Source organism: Hyla sarda, chromosome 5 (assembly GCF_029499605.1).
Source record: "Hyla sarda isolate aHylSar1 chromosome 5, aHylSar1.hap1, whole genome shotgun sequence".
NCBI classification, from domain to species: domain Eukaryota; kingdom Metazoa; phylum Chordata; class Amphibia; order Anura; family Hylidae; genus Hyla; species Hyla sarda.
The window spans coordinates 10,905,276-10,921,251 of NC_079193.1; the positions used below are offsets into that span (position 1 = coordinate 10,905,276).

Here is a 15,976-nt window from a genome sequence, read left to right on the forward strand (position 1 = left end):
CTCAATGTAGAGGACTATCCTAGACAGGGGCCCCTCAATGTAGAGGACTATCCTAGACAGGGGCCCCTCAATGTAGAGGACTATCCTAGACAGGGGCCCCTCAATGTAGAGGACTATCCTAGACAGGGGCCCCTCAATGTAGAGGACTATCCTAGACAGGGGCCCCTCAATGTAGAGGACTATCCTAGACAGGGGCCCCTCAATGTAGAGGACTATCCTAGACAGGGGCCCCTCAATGTAGAGGACTATCCTAGACAGGGGCCCCTCAATGTAGAGGACTATCCTAGACAGGGGCCCCTCAATGCAGAGGACTATCCTAGACAGGGGCCCCACAACGTAGAGGACTATCCTAGACAGGGGCCCTCAACGTAGAGGACTTTCCTAGACAGGGGCCCTCAACGTAGAGGACTATCCTAGACAGGGGCCCTCAACGTAGAGGACTATCCTAGACAGGGGCCCTCAACGTAGAGGACTATCCTAGACAGGGGCCCTCAATGTAGAGGACTATCCTACACAGGGGCCCTCAATGTAGAGGACTATGCTAGACAGGGGCCCTCAATGTAGAGGACTATCCACGACAGGGGCCCCTCAATGTAGAGGACTATCCTAGACAGGGGCCCCTCAATGTAGAGGACTATCCTAGACAGGGGCCCTCAATGTAGAGGACTATCCACGACAGGGGCCCTCAATGTAGAGGACTATCCACGACAGGGGCCTCCAATGTAGAGGACTATCCTAGACAGGGGCCCTCAATGTAGAGGACTATCCTAGACAGGGGCCCTCAATGTGGAGGACTATCCTAGACAGGGGCCCTCAATGTAGAGGACTATGCTAGACAGGGGCCTCCATTGTAGAGGACTATCCTAGACAGGGGCCCTCAATGTAGAGGACTATCCACGACAGGGGCCCTCAATGTGGAGGACTATCCATGACAGGGGCCACTTTTGGTTTCCAATTCAGTTGAATGACCCAAATACCAAGTGGTTCCCTAGACAACACCGATCTCCCACCCCATCAATACGCTGTCACTCCAGATCTGTAAAAGGGGATCATCCCTGATCAAGACCCTAATGTTATTCTGAGCTTTGACCAATAACTTTACTAATGTAGTTCTCGAATCCTGGAGATAGATAGAGATATATATATATATATATATATATATTACATATTTGTGCTCCGGGCTTAAAACATGACCCCCTTACCATAACACATAAATACCACATACATAATAAGTGGCAGATGTGGCACGCCTATAGAGGGCAAAGGGGAGGAAAAAAGCTAATTGGACATAATGGCCCTCATTTACTTAGAAAATCGGGTTGTAAGTCTATGTTGCTTTTTTACCCGACTGCTTTTTTCTCTGGTATTTATTATTATGTCGCATCTTGTTTGTCGCACGTGGGTTTTGTAGGTTTTGGTTTCCAACTCCTCTGAGTTGTCTGGAAAAAATCCACAACAATTCAACAAATTCGGGTTGGAAACCTTTATAAATACGTGGGAAAGCTCAGAAATGTTGGGTTACGCCCCTTTTTCGGGTTTGGGAGAATCCACATCGGGTCCGTCGGGAAAAAATGTCGCATCGTGTGGCAGACTGGCGCACGATGTCTGCAACATGGCGCAGACAAAGATGCGCCAAAAAAAAAAAACGACAAAAGAGGTCGGGTTTAGAATAGTAAATGAGGGCCAATGTCACCAAACTCGAAAAATGGTCTGGACAGAATTATTGGCACCTTTCAAAATTGTGGATAAATAAGATTGTTTCCAGCATGTGATGCTCCTTTATACTCACCTGGGGCAAGTAACAGGTGTGGGCCATATATAAAAATCACACCTGAAAGCAGATAAAAAGGAGAGAAGTTCACTTAGTCTTTGCATTGTGTGTGCCTCACTAAGCATGGACAACAGAAAGAGGAGAAGAGAACTGTCTGAGGACTTGAGAACCAAAATTATGGAAAAATATCAACAATCTCAAGGTTACAAGTCCATCTCCAGAGATCTAGATTTGCCTTTGTCCTCAGTGCGCAACATTATCAAGAAGTTTACAACCCATGGCACTGTAGCTAATCTCCCTGGGCGTGGACGGAAGAGAAAAATTGATGAAAGGTGTCACTGCAGGATAGTCCGGATGGTGGATAAGCAGCCCCAAACAAGTTCCAAAGATATTCAAGCTGTCCTGCAGGCTCAGGGAGCATCAGTGTCAGCACGAACTATCCGTCGACATTTAATTGAAATGAAATGCTATGGAGGAGACCCAGGAGGACCCCCACTATGGAGGAGACCCAGGAGGACCCCCACTATGGAGGAGACCCAGGAGGACCCCCACTATGGAGGAGACCCAGGAGGACCCCCACTATGGAGGAGACCCAGGAGGACCCCCACTATGGAGGAGACCCAGGAGGACCCCCACTATGGAGGAGACCCAGGAGGACCCCCACTATGGAGGAGACCCAGGAGGACCCCCACTATGGAGGAGACCCAGGAGGACCCCCACTATGGAGGAGACCCAGGAGGACCCCACTATGGAGGAGACCCAGGAGGACCCCACTATGGAGGAGACCCAGGAGGACCCCACTATGGAGGAGACCCAGGAGGACCCCCGCTATGGAGGAGACCCAGGAGGACCCCCGCTATGGAGGAGACCCAGGAGGACCCCCCTATGGAAGAGACCCAGGAGGACCCCACTATGGAGGAGACCCAGGAGGACCCCACTATGGAGGAGACCCAGGAGGACACCACTATGGAGGAGACCCAGGAGGACCCCACTATGGAGGAGACCCAGGAGGACCCCACTATGGAGAGGAGACCCAGGAGGACCCCACTATGGAGGAGACCCAGGAGGACCCCACTGCTGACACAGAGACAGAAAAAGCAAGACTACATTTTGCCAAAATGAACTTGAGTAACCAAAATCCTTCTGGGAAAATGTCTTGTGGACAGATGAGACCAAGATAGATCTTTTTGGTAAAGCCCATCATTCTACTGTTTACCGAAAACGTAATGAGGCCTACAAAGAAAAGAACACAGAACCTACAGTGACATATGGGGGAGGTCAGTGATGTTTTGGGTTGTTTTGCTGCCTCTGGCACTGGGGGCCTTGAATGTGTACAAGACATCATGAAATCTGAGGATTACCAATGGATTTTGGGTCGCACTGTACAGATCAGTGTCAGAAATTTGGGTTTGTGTCCGAGATCTTGGGTCTTCCAGCAGGACAATGACCCCAAACATACATCAAAAAGTCCCAGAAATGGATGACAACAAAGCGCTGGAGAGTTCTGAAGTGTCAGCAATGAGTCCAGATCTAAATCCCATTGATCACCTGTGGAGAGATCTTAAAATGGGAAGAGTGGTCCAACATTCCGGCTGAGAGGTGTAAGAAGCTTATTGATGGTTATAGGAAGAGCGGTCCAACATTCCGGCTGAGAGGTGTAAGAAGCTTATTGATGGTTATAGGAAGAGTGGTCCAACATTCCGGCTGAGAGGTGTAAGAAGCTTATTGATGCTTATAGGAAGACACTGATTTCACTTATTTTTTCCAAAGGGTGTGCAACCAAATATTAAGTTAAGGGGCAAATAATTTTGTCCAGACCATTTTTGGAGTTTGGTGACATTATGTCCAATTTGCTTTTTTTCCTCCTTTTTTGGTTTAGTTCCAATACACACAAAGGGAATAAACATGTGTATAGCAAAACCTGTGTTACTGCAATCCTTTCCTGTGAGAAATACTTCATTTTCTAGAAACATTTAAGGGGAGCCAACATTTATGGCCATGACTGTATATATGTCTGGGGTTAGAGGGCTCCTTTATACAATCATTAGAAGCACATCCCACACTAATTTCCGGTAGCCCTAGCTGGGGCCTCTTAATGTGATGTAAGATCAGGGTGGAGCAGCGTTCCTTCACCCTTGGCCAAGATAACAATTCCTGCTACCATTGGGATCACGTTTCATTCTCCAGTCATATAAATACATTGTGAGTGCGTCACACCGGCCATGTGGACTGTAAACACAGACCTGGTAGGTATCATGGTGAGGGTAAAAAAAAACCTAAGCTACCGATCCAGCTTTCCCAGAACCCACCTCGGCCCATGACAGGGTGATGTCCTCCCCTCTCATATCACAGGATAAGAGTGTAGGATCAGCATCTGGGAAAGCGACACAACAGCCGCTGTAACTCCAGCTTGGACAGCAGCCATACTGGTTGTTACCCAGAGGTACAAGAGACACTGAAATGGGACCTCACGCGGCCCGGCGCCTCCGCTACGGGGGCCTCACGCGGCCCGGCGCCTCCGCTACGGGGGCCCCACGCGGCCCGGCGCCTCCGCTACGGGGGCCCCACGCGGCCCGGCGCCTCCGCTACGGGGGCCCCACGCGGCCCGGCGCCTCCGCTACGGGGGCCCCACGCGGCCCGGCGCCTCCGCTACGGGGGCCCCACGCGGCCCGGCGCCTCCGCTACGGGGGCCCCACGCGGCCCGGCGCCTCCGCTACGGGGGCCCCACGCGGCCCGGCGCCTCCGCTACGGGGGCCCCACGCGGCCCAGCGCCTCCGCTACAGGGGCCCCACGTGGCCCGGCGCCTCCGCTACAAGGGCCTCACGTGGCTCGGCGCCTCCGATATTGGTGTCTGACATGGCTTGGCACCTCTGCTTTACGGGTCTCATGTGGCTAGGGACCCCTGCTATAAGGGCCTCACATGACCTCATGTGGATTGCCCTCTCTGCTAGTAGGCCTCACATGATTTAGTGCCTTTCCCATGGGCTTTGTAACGCTCCTCTGCTTCCCCTACCTCCCCATACGCTTGCCCAGTAGTTTGACCCTCTGATCTGCCCTACCCCCATTGATCCCATGCCCCTCCCCGATCACAGACTGAAATGTGTTGCTGTTTTTCGACTGTGTTTCTTCGATATCGAGTGATGGAGCGGAATGTTAGCGTAGCATGTGGTACGGTGTATAGCTTAGGGAACCTGAGCTGTATATTGTACTGTAAATTACAATGACTTGTAATGACGACTGAATGACGAGTAAAGCTCTTTCAATACCTTTGGACATGGCCCAGCACCTCCACTAGGGGGCTTCTCATGGTTTGGCACCTAACATGGCTCAGCACCTTCCCTAGGGGGGCTTTAAATGGTTTGGGGCCTCACCTGGCCCAGCACCTCTGCCTTGGGGCCACAGCAAAGACCATAGTAGGCACAGTTTTCTCTGTACAGTTGTGATGCTCTTCATGTATTCTACTAGTCCCGCTCTCTGATCACATCGCTGATCTCATCCTGGAGTCACCATCCCAGAAGAGGAGGAGACGTCTGTTACCTTATGTCACATCCATTACACCAGTGTTTCCCAACAAGGGTGCCTCCAGCTGTGGCAAAACTACAACTCCCAGCATGCCCGGACAGCCGTTGGCTGTCCGGGCATGCTGGGAGTTGTAGTTTTGCCACAGCTGGAGGCACCCTAGTTGGGAAACACTGCCATACACACACACGGTGCCAGACCCGGCCGGGGGGCCGCAGCCTCTTATTATAAAGATGTTCCCAGGATCAAGAGAACCGGACCAAAATAAACTCCCAACCACAAGACTCTGTTCTGCTGCTGAGAACCGGACTCACTATTCTGCTGGTGAGATCACTGTGTACATGCTGGGAGTTGTAGTTTTGCCACAGCTGGAGGCACCCTGGTTGGGAAACACTGCCATACACACACACGGTGCCGGACCCGGCCGGGCGGCCGCAGCCTCTTATTATAAAGATGTTCCCAGGATCATAAGAACCGGACCAAAATAAACTCCCAACCACAAGACTCTGCTCCAAGCAAGACGCCTTATCCAACCATCCTAAGCTTAGATACACTGACTCATCAGACAGTATCGCACATAATAGGATTAGATACACTGCCCCAATATTTGTCATACATACACAGAACACTTGTTTACCTGGGACACATGACAACCATCGCAGGCTCCTCAGCTGACACCCAGTGTACAGGATAGACAAACACCAAACCACTACACTGCTCAAATAATACACAAACATAATAACAACACAACAATATAATAAACACAACAACAGAGTCCAAATAATAACCACATACAATGGCTGAAAAACAGCAGGTCTGAGAGATGGAATACAGAACAATCAGTAAGATAATAATATAAAGCATCAAATTCATATATATATCCCGTATTATACTCCAGAGCTGTACTCACTATTCTGCTGGTGAGGTCACTGTGTACATACATTACATTACTTATCCTGTACTGATCCTGAGTTATATCCTGTATTATACGCCAGAGCTGCACTCACTATTCTGCAGTTGAGGTCACTGTGTACATACATTACATTACTTATCCTGTACTGATCCTGAGTTATATCCTGTATTATACCCCAGAGCTGTACTCACTATTCTGCTGGTGAGGTCACTGTGTACATACATTACATTACTTATCCTGTACTGATCCTGAGTTATATCCCGTATTATACTCCAGAGCTGCACTCACTATTCTGCTGGTGGGGTCACTGTGTACATACATTACATTACTTATCCTGTACTGATCCTGAGTTATATCCTGTATTATACTCCAGAGCTGTACTCACTATTCTGCTGGTGAGGTCACTGTGTACATACATTACATTACTTATCCTGTACTGATCCTGAGTTATATCCTGTATTATACTCCAGAGCTGTACTCACTATTCTGCTGGTCTATGACTGGGCATTATTATAGTCTTTACATATATGAGATATAGGGTCTTTATAGGGTTAATAACTGGCCTGGTCACTACTCGCCCTCTATAGGGTGATCACCGGCCTGGTCACTACTCGCCCCCCTCTATAGGGTGATCACCGGCCTGGTCACTACTCGCCCTCTATAGGGTGATCACCGGCCTGGTCACTACTCGCCCTCTATAGGGTGATCACCGGTCTGGTCACTACTCGCCCCCTCTATAGGGTGATCACCGGCCTGGTCACTACTCGCCCTCTATAGGGTGATCACCGGCCTGGTCACTACTCGCCCCCTCTATAGGGTGATCACCGGCCTGGTCACTACTCGCCCTCTATAGGGTGATCACCGGCCTGGTCACTACTCGCCCCCTCTATAGGGTGATCACCGGCCTGGTCACTACCCGCCCTCTATAGGGTGATCACCGGCCTGGTCACTACTCGCCCTCTATAGGGTGATCACCGGCCTGGTCACTACTCGCCCCCTCTATAGGGTGATCACCGGCCTGGTCACTACTCGCCCTCTATAGGGTGATCACCGGCCTGGTCACTACTCGCCCTCTATAGGGTGATCACCGGCCTGGTCACTACTCGCCCCCTCTATAGGGTGATCACCGGCCTGGTCACTACTCGCCCTCTATAGGGTGATCACCGGCCTGGTCACTACTCGCCCCCTCTATAGGGTGATCACCGGCCTGGTCTCTACTCGCCCCCTCTATAGGGTGATCACCGGCCTGGTCTCTACTCGCCCTCTATAGGGTGATCACCGGCCTGGTCACTACTCGCCCTCTATAGGGTGATCACCGGCCTGGCCACTACTCGCCCTCTATAGGGTGATCACCGGCCTGGTCACTACTCGCCCCCCTCTATAGGGTGATCACTGGCCTGGTCACTACTCGCCCTCTATAGGGTGATCACCGGCCTGGCCACTACTCGCCCTCTATAGGGTGATCACTGGCCTGGTCACTACTCGCCCCCCTCTATAGGGTGATCACCGGCCTGGTCACTACTCGCCCTCTATAGGGTGATCACCGGCCTGGTCACTACTCGCCCTCTATAGGGTGATCACTGGCCTGATCACTACTCGCCCTCTATAGGGTGATCACCTGCCTGGTCACTACTCGCCCTCTATAGGGTGATCATCGGCCTGGTCTCTACTCGCCCTCTATAGGGTGATCATCGGCCTGGTTACTACTCGCCCTCTATAGGGTGATCATCGGCCTGGTTACTACCCGCCCTCTATAGGGTGATCACCGGCCTGGTCACTACCCGCCCTCTATAGGGTGATCACTGGCCTGGTCACTACTCGCCCCCTCTATAGGGTGATCACCGGCCTGGTCACTACTCGCCCCCTCTATAGGGTGATCACCGGCCTGGTCACTACCCGCCCTCTATAGGGTGATCACCGGCCTGGTCACTACTCGCCCTCTATAGGGTGATCACCGGCCTGGTCACTACTCGCCCCCTCTATAGGGTGATCACCGGCCTGGTCTCTACTCGCCCCCTCTATAGGGTGATCACCGGCCTGGTCTCTACTCGCCCTCTATAGGGTGATCACCGGCCTGGTCACTACTCGCCCTCTATAGGGTGATCACCGGCCTGGCCACTACTCGCCCTCTATAGGGTGATCACTGGCCTGGTCACTACTCGCCCCCCTCTATAGGGTGATCACTGGCCTGGTCACTACTCGCCCTCTATAGGGTGATCACCGGCCTGGCCACTACTCGCCCTCTATAGGGTGATCACTGGCCTGGTCACTACTCGCCCCCCTCTATAGGGTGATCACTGGCCTGGTCACTACTCGCCCTCTATAGGGTGATCACCGGCCTGGTCACTACTCGCCCTCTATAGGGTGATCACTGGCCTGATCACTACTCGCCCTCTATAGGGTGATCATCGGCCTGGTTACTACTCGCCCTCTATAGGGTGATCACCGGCCTGGTCACTACCCGCCCTCTATAGGGTGATCACTGGCCTGGTCACTACTCGCCCCCCTCTATAGGGTGATCACTGGCCTGGTCACTACTCGCCCTCTATAGGGTGATCACCGGCCTGGTCACTACTCGCCCCCTATAGGGTGATCACCGGCCTGGTCACTACTCGCCCCCTCTATAGGGTGATCTCCGGCCTGGTCACTACTCGCCCCCCTCTATAGGGTGATCACTGGCCTGGTCACTACTCGCCCTCTATAGGGTGGTCACTACTCGCCCTCTATAGGGTGATCACCGGCCTGGTCACTACTCGCCCTCTATAGGGTGATCACCGGCCTGGTTACTACTCGCCCTCTATAGGGTGATCACCGGCCTGGTCACTACCCGCCCTCTATAGGGTGATCACCGGCCTGGTCACTACTCGCCCCCCTCTATAGGGTGATCACTGGCCTGGTCACTACTCGCCCTCTATAGGGTGGTCACTACTCGCCCTCTATAGGGTGATCACCGGCCTGGTCACTACTCGCCCTCTATAGGGTGATCACCGGCCTGGTCACTACTCGCCCTCTATAGGGTGATCACCGGCCTGGTCACTACTCGCCCTCTATAGGGTGATCACCGGCCTGGTCACTACTCGCCCTCTATAGGGTGATCACCGGCCTGGTCACTACTCGCCCTCTATAGGGTGATCACCGGCCTGGTCACTACTCGCCCCCCTCTATAGGGTGATCACCGGCCTGGTCACTACTCGCCCCCCTCTATAGGGTGATCACTGGCCTGGTCACTACTCGCCCCCCTCTATAGGGTGATCACTGGCCTGGTCACTACTCGCCCCCCTCTATAGGGTGATCACTGGCCTGGTCACTACTCGTTCCCCTCTATAGGGTGATCACTGGCCTGGTCACTACTCGCCCTCTATAGGGTGATCACTGGCCTGGTCACTACTCGCCCCCCTCTATAGGGTGATCACCGGCCTGGTCACTACTCGCCCCCTCTATAGGGTGATCACCGGCCTGGTTACTACTCGCCCTCTATAGGGTGATCACCGGCCTGGTCACTACCCGCCCTCTATAGGGTGATCACTGGCCTGGTCACTACTCGCCCCCCTCTATAGGGTGATCACCGGCCTGGTCACTACTCGCCCTCTATAGGGTGATCACCGGCCTGGTCACTACTCGCCCTCTATAGGGTGATCACTGGCCTGGTCACTACTCGCCCTCTATAGGGTGATCACCGGCCTGGTCACTACTCGCCCTCTATAGGGTGATCACCGGCCTGGTCACTACTCGCCCTCTATAGGGTGATCACCGGCCTGGTCACTACTCGCCCTCTATAGGGTGATCACCGGCCTGGTCACTACTCGCCCTCTATAGGGTGATCACCGGCCTGGTCACTACTCGCCCTCTATAGGGTGATCACTGGCCTGGTCACTACTCGCCCTCTATAGGGTGATCACCGGCCTGGTCACTACTCGCCCCCTATAGGGTGATCACCGGCCTGGTCACTACTCGCCCCCTCTATAGGGTGATCACCGGCCTGGTCACTACTCGCCCCCCTCTATAGGGTGATCACTGGCCTGGTCACTACTCGCCCTCTATAGGGTGGTCACTACTCGCCCTCTATAGGGTGATCACCGGCCTGGTCACTACTCGCCCTCTATAGGGTGATCACCGGCCTGGTTACTACTCGCCCTCTATAGGGTGATCACCGGCCTGGTCACTACCCGCCCTCTATAGGGTGATCACCGGCCTGGTCACTACTCGCCCCCCTCTATAGGGTGATCACTGGCCTGGTCACTACTCGCCCTCTATAGGGTGGTCACTACTCGCCCTCTATAGGGTGATCACCGGCCTGGTCACTACTCGCCCTCTATAGGGTGATCACCGGCCTGGTCACTACTCGCCCTCTATAGGGTGATCACCGGCCTGGTCACTACTCGCCCTCTATAGGGTGATCACCGGCCTGGTCACTACTCGCCCTCTATAGGGTGATCACCGGCCTGGTCACTACTCGCCCTCTATAGGGTGATCACCGGCCTGGTCACTACTCGCCCTCTATAGGGTGATCACCGGCCTGGTCACTACTCGCCCTCTATAGGGTGATCACTGGCCTGGTCACTACTCGCCCTCTATAGGGTGATCACTGGCCTGGTCACTACTCGCCCCCCTCTATAGGGTGATCACTGGCCTGGTCACTACTCGTTCCCCTCTATAGGGTGATCACTGGCCTGGTCACTACTCGCCCTCTATAGGGTGATCACTGGCCTGGTCACTACTCGCCCCCCTCTATAGGGTGATCACCGGCCTGGTCACTACTCGCCCCCTCTATAGGGTGATCACCGGCCTGGTCACTACCCGCCCTCTATAGGGTGATCACTGGCCTGGTCACTACTCGCCCCCCTCTATAGGGTGATCACTGGCCTGGTCACTACTCGCCCTCTATAGGGTGATCACCGGCCTGGTCACTACTCGCCCTCTATAGGGTGATCACTGGCCTGGTCACTACTCGCCCTCTATAGGGTGATCACCGGCCTGGTCACTACTCGCCCTCTATAGGGTGATCACCGGCCTGGTCACTACTCGCCCTCTATAGGGTGATCACCGGCCTGGTCACTGTTGCCCGTTCTAACCATACGGGGGGCTTCCTTAACCATCCGTCAGGAGCAGCTGCCCCAGGACTCACAGACCCCTCCAATATCCCCGCAGCAGCATTTAAAGGGCCCTGCTTGTTTACAGACTGAGTGTAGGCTGCAGGTCTCACCTTGTGCCAGGCTGCTGCGGCTCCTCTTGTCATCGCATCCTGTGGACCCTCTGCTGTGTGTCTTGGGGTCGGGGGTCTCAGCTGCTTGTTGCTGGGGGCCCTGTCTGTGCTATTGTATGTCCCAGCTGGTCAGTGCAGGGATTAGGAGGAGGCGGGGCCACAGATGATCCCGCCCTCCCTGCTGCCTTACACAATGACAGCCAGCTTAACCCTGTCCCTGCCACAGCACTGCACACAGGCCTGAGGCCTGCACATCTGACTCAGGGCTCCTGGCAGCTGCTGCTGAGCTGTGTATCTAAGCGAGACATGTGTGATACTGTCTGCTGAGCTGTGTATCTAAGAGAGACGTGTGATACTGTCTGCTGAGCTGTGTATCTAAACTAGGCATGTGTGATACTGTCTGCTGAGCTGTGTATCTAAGAGAGGCATGTGTGATACTGTCTGCTGAGCTGTGTATCTAAGCGAGACATGTGTGATACTGTCTGCTGAGCTGTGTATCTAAGAGAGACGTGTGATATTGTCTGCTGAGCTGTGTATCTAAGAGAGACATGTGTGATACTGTCTGCTGAGCTGTGTATCTAAGCGAGACATGTGTGATACTGTCTGCTGAGCTGTGTATCTAAGCGAGACATGTGTGATACTGTCTGCTGAGCTGAGTATCTAAACTAGGCATGTGTGATACTGTCTGCTGAGCTGTGTATCTAAGAGATGCATGTGTGATACTGTCTGCTGAGCTGTGTATCTAAGCGAGACATGTGTGATACTGTCTGCTGAGCTGTGTATCTAAGAGAGACGTGTGATACTGTCTGCTGAGCTGTGTATCTAAACTAGGCATGTGTGATACTGTCTGCTGAGCTGTGTATCTAAACTAGGCATGTGTGATACTGTCTACTGAGCTGTGTATCTAAGAGAGGCATGTGTGATACTGTCTGCTGAGCTGTGTATCTAAGCAAGACATGTGTGATACTGTCTGCTGAGCTGTGTATCTAAACTAGGCATGTGTGATACTGTCTGCTGTGCTGTGTATCTAAGCGAGACATGTGTGATACTGTCTGCTGAGCTGTGTATCTAAGCGAGACGTGTGATACTGTCTGCTGAGCTGTGTATCTAAGCGAGACATGTGTGATACTGTCTGCTGAGCTGTGTATCTAAACTAGGCATGTGTGATACTGTCTGCTGAGCTGTGTATCTAAGCGAGACATGTGTGATACTGTCTGCTGAGCTGTGTATCTAAGAGAGACATGTGTGATACTGTCTGCTGAGCTGTGTATCTAAGCGAGACATGTGTGATACTGTCTGCTGAGCTGTGTATCTAAGCGAGACATGTGTGATACTGTCTGCTGAGCTGTGTATCTAAACTAGGCATGTGTGATACTGTCTGCTGAGCTGTGTATCTAAGCGAGACATGTGTGATACTGTCTGCTGAGCTGTGTATCTAAGCGAGACATGTGTGATACTGTCTGCTGAGCTGTGTATCTAAGCGAGACATGTGTGATACTGTCTGCTGAGCTGTGTATCTAAGCGAGACATGTGTGATACTGTCTGCTGAGCTGTGTATCTAAACTAGGCATGTGTGATACTGTCTGCTGAGCTGTGTATCTAAACTAGGCATGTGTGATACTGTCTACTGAGCTGTGTATCTAAGAGGCATGTGTGATACTGTCTGCTGAGATGTGTATCTAAGCAAGACATGTGTGATACTGTCTGCTGAGCTGTGTATCTAAGCCAAGCATGTGTGATACTGTCTGCTGAGCTGTGTATCTAAGAGAGACATGTGTGATACTGTCTGCTGAGCTGTGTATCTAAGCGAGACATTTGTGATACGGTCTGCTGAGCTGTGTATCTAAGCGAGACATGTGTGATACTGTCTGCTGAGCTGTGTATCTAAACTAGGCATGTGTGATAGTGTCTGCTGAGCTGTGTATCTAAGAGACATGTGTGATACTATCTAAGAGAGACGTGTGATACTGTCTGCTGAGTGTGTATCTAAAAGAGACATGTGTGATACTGGCTGCAGAGCAGTGTATCTAAACTAGGCATGTGTTATACTGTCTGCTGAGCTGTATATCTAAACTAGGCATGTGTGATACTGTCTGCTGAGCTGTGTATCTAAGCAAGACATGTGTGATACTGTCTGCTGAGCTGTGTATCTAAGCCAAGCATGTGTGATACCGTCTGCTGAGCTGTCTATCTAACCTAGGCATGTGTGATACTGTCTTCTGAGCTGTGTATCTAAACTAGGTATGTGTGATACTGTCTGCTGAGCTGTGTATCTAAGCCAAGCATGTGTGATACCGTCTGCTGAGCTGTGTATCTAAGCGAGACATGTGTGATACTGTCTTCTGAGCTGTGTATCTAAACTAGGTATGTGTGATACTGTCTGCTGAGCTGTGTATCTCAGCAAGACATGTGTGATACTGTCTGCTGAGCTGTGTATCTAAGCAAGACATGTGTGATACTGTCTGCTGAGCTGTGTATCTAAGCAAGACGTGTGATACTGTGCTGAGCTGTGTATCTAAGCAGGACAAGTGTGATACTGTCTGCTGAGCTGTGTATCTAAACTAGGCATGTGTGATACTCTCTGCTGAGCTGTGTATCTAAGCCAGGCATGTGTGATACTGTCTGCTGAGCTGTGTATATAAACTAGGCATGTGTGATACCGTTTCCTGAGTTGTGTATCTAAACTAGGCATGTGTGATACTGTCTGCTGAGCTGTGTATCCAAGCCCGACATGGTTGAGGTAATACTAAATCTATTGCTATTATGTGTAATATCATCTACTGAGATTGTGTATTTATCTAGTGGGCCTAATACTATACCGCAGTGGTCTCCAAACTGTGGACCTCCAGCTGTTGCAAAACCACTACTCACAGCATGCCCGGACATCCAAAGGCTGTCCGGGCATGCTGGGAGTTGTAGTTTTGCAACAGCTGGAGGTCCACAGTTTAGAGACCACAGCTATACTGTGTCTAATCCTATCATGTGTGATATTGTCTGCTAAGCTGTGTATCTAGTTTGATACTGTTTGCTGAGCCCTGTATCTAAGTCTGTAATGTGTGATACTCTAAGTGTTTCCCAACCAGGGTACCTCCAGCTGTTGCAAAACTAGTAATTTATCTGTAGTTTATATCTATTTTGTGTGATATCGTCTACTGAGATAGGATAGGATTAGATACACTATCTGCTGGGCACTGTACCTAAGCCTGTCATGTGTGATACTGTCTGCTGGATGGTGTATCTAAACTTGTTATGTGCAATATTGTAGACAGTGTATCTAAGCCTTACGTGTAATACTGTCTGCAGAACAGTGTATCTAAGCCTAACGTGTAATACTGTCTGCAGAACAGTGTATCTAAGCCTAACGTGTAATACTGTCTGCAGAACAGTGTATCTAAGCCTAACGTGTAATACTGTCTGCAGAACAGTGTATCTAAGCCTAACGTGTAATACTGTCTGCAGAACAGTGTATCTAAGTCTAACGTGTAATTAGTGTGATTTAGTTACACTGCTATATCTTATAGTCTCATGTGATACAGTCTGTAGAGTTGTGTATCTAAGCCCATGATGGGTAATGCAGTGTATCTAAGTCTATTCTGTATGATACTGCCTGCAGAGTGGTGTAATTAAATCTATTGTGTTTCTGCCAAACTGTGTATCTAAGCCCATGATAGATGATTATGCATGCTGAACAGGGTGTATCTAAGGCTATCTTGTGGGGTACTACATGCAGAGCAGTGTATGTAAATCCTTTTTGTGTTACTCTGTTGAGCTGTGTATCTAAGCCTATAAGATGATACTGTCTGCACAGAAATGTATCTCAGCGTATGTGTGATACTATCATTAGATCAGGGTATCTAATTAAGTGTTTCCCAACCAGGGTGCCTCCAGCTCTTGCAAAACTACAGCTCCCAGCATGCCCGGACAGCCTTTGGCTATCCGGGCATGCTGGGAGTTGTAGTTTTGCAAGAGCTGGAGGCACCCTGGTTTGAAACACTGATCTAAGCCTGTGAGATACTGTCTGCAGATCAGTGTATCTAAAGCCTGCGTGATACTGTCTGCAGAGCAGTGTATCTAAGCCTGTGTGATACTGTCTGCAGAGCAGTGTATCTAAAGCCTGTTCGATACTGTCTGCAGAGCAGTGTATCTAAAGCCTGTTCGATACTGTCTGCAGAGCAGTGTATCTAAGCCTGTGTGATACTGTCTGCGGATCAGTGTATCTAAAGCCTGTGCGATACTGTCTGCAGAGCAGTCTATCTAAAACCTGTGTGATACTGTCTGCAGAGCAGTGTATCTAAAGCCTGTGCGATACTGTCTGCAGAGCAGTGTATCTAAAGCCTGTTCGATACTGTCTGCAGAGCAGTGTATCTAAGCCTGTGTGATACTGTCTGCGGATCAGTGTATCTAAAGCCTGTGCGATACTGTCTGCAGAGCAGTCTATCTAAAACCTGTGTGATACTGTCTGCAGAGCAGTGTATCTAAAGCCTGTGCGATACTGTCTGCAGAGCAGTGTATCTAAAGCCTGTGCGATACTGTCTGCAGAGCAGTGTATCTAAAGCCTGTGCGATACTGT

General features: G+C 51.3%; 1 protein-coding gene across 3 annotated transcripts in view; it reads right to left on the minus strand.

Annotated features, from left to right (window-relative positions):
• Positions 1-15,976, minus strand: part of ATG9B (autophagy related 9B) — a 53,723-nt gene that overhangs the window by 37,425 nt on the left and 322 nt on the right. Inside the window, exon 1 of one of the 3 annotated variants that reach the window (XM_056518846.1) lies at positions 11,407-11,694. The exons of 1 other annotated variant lie outside the window; for it this stretch is intronic. The gene's annotated coding sequence lies outside the window, so the exon portion shown is untranslated. Of the gene's footprint in view, positions 1-11,406; positions 11,695-15,976 lie in introns of those variants that run through there. One more of the 3 variants, XM_056518843.1, reaches the window with a different exon arrangement.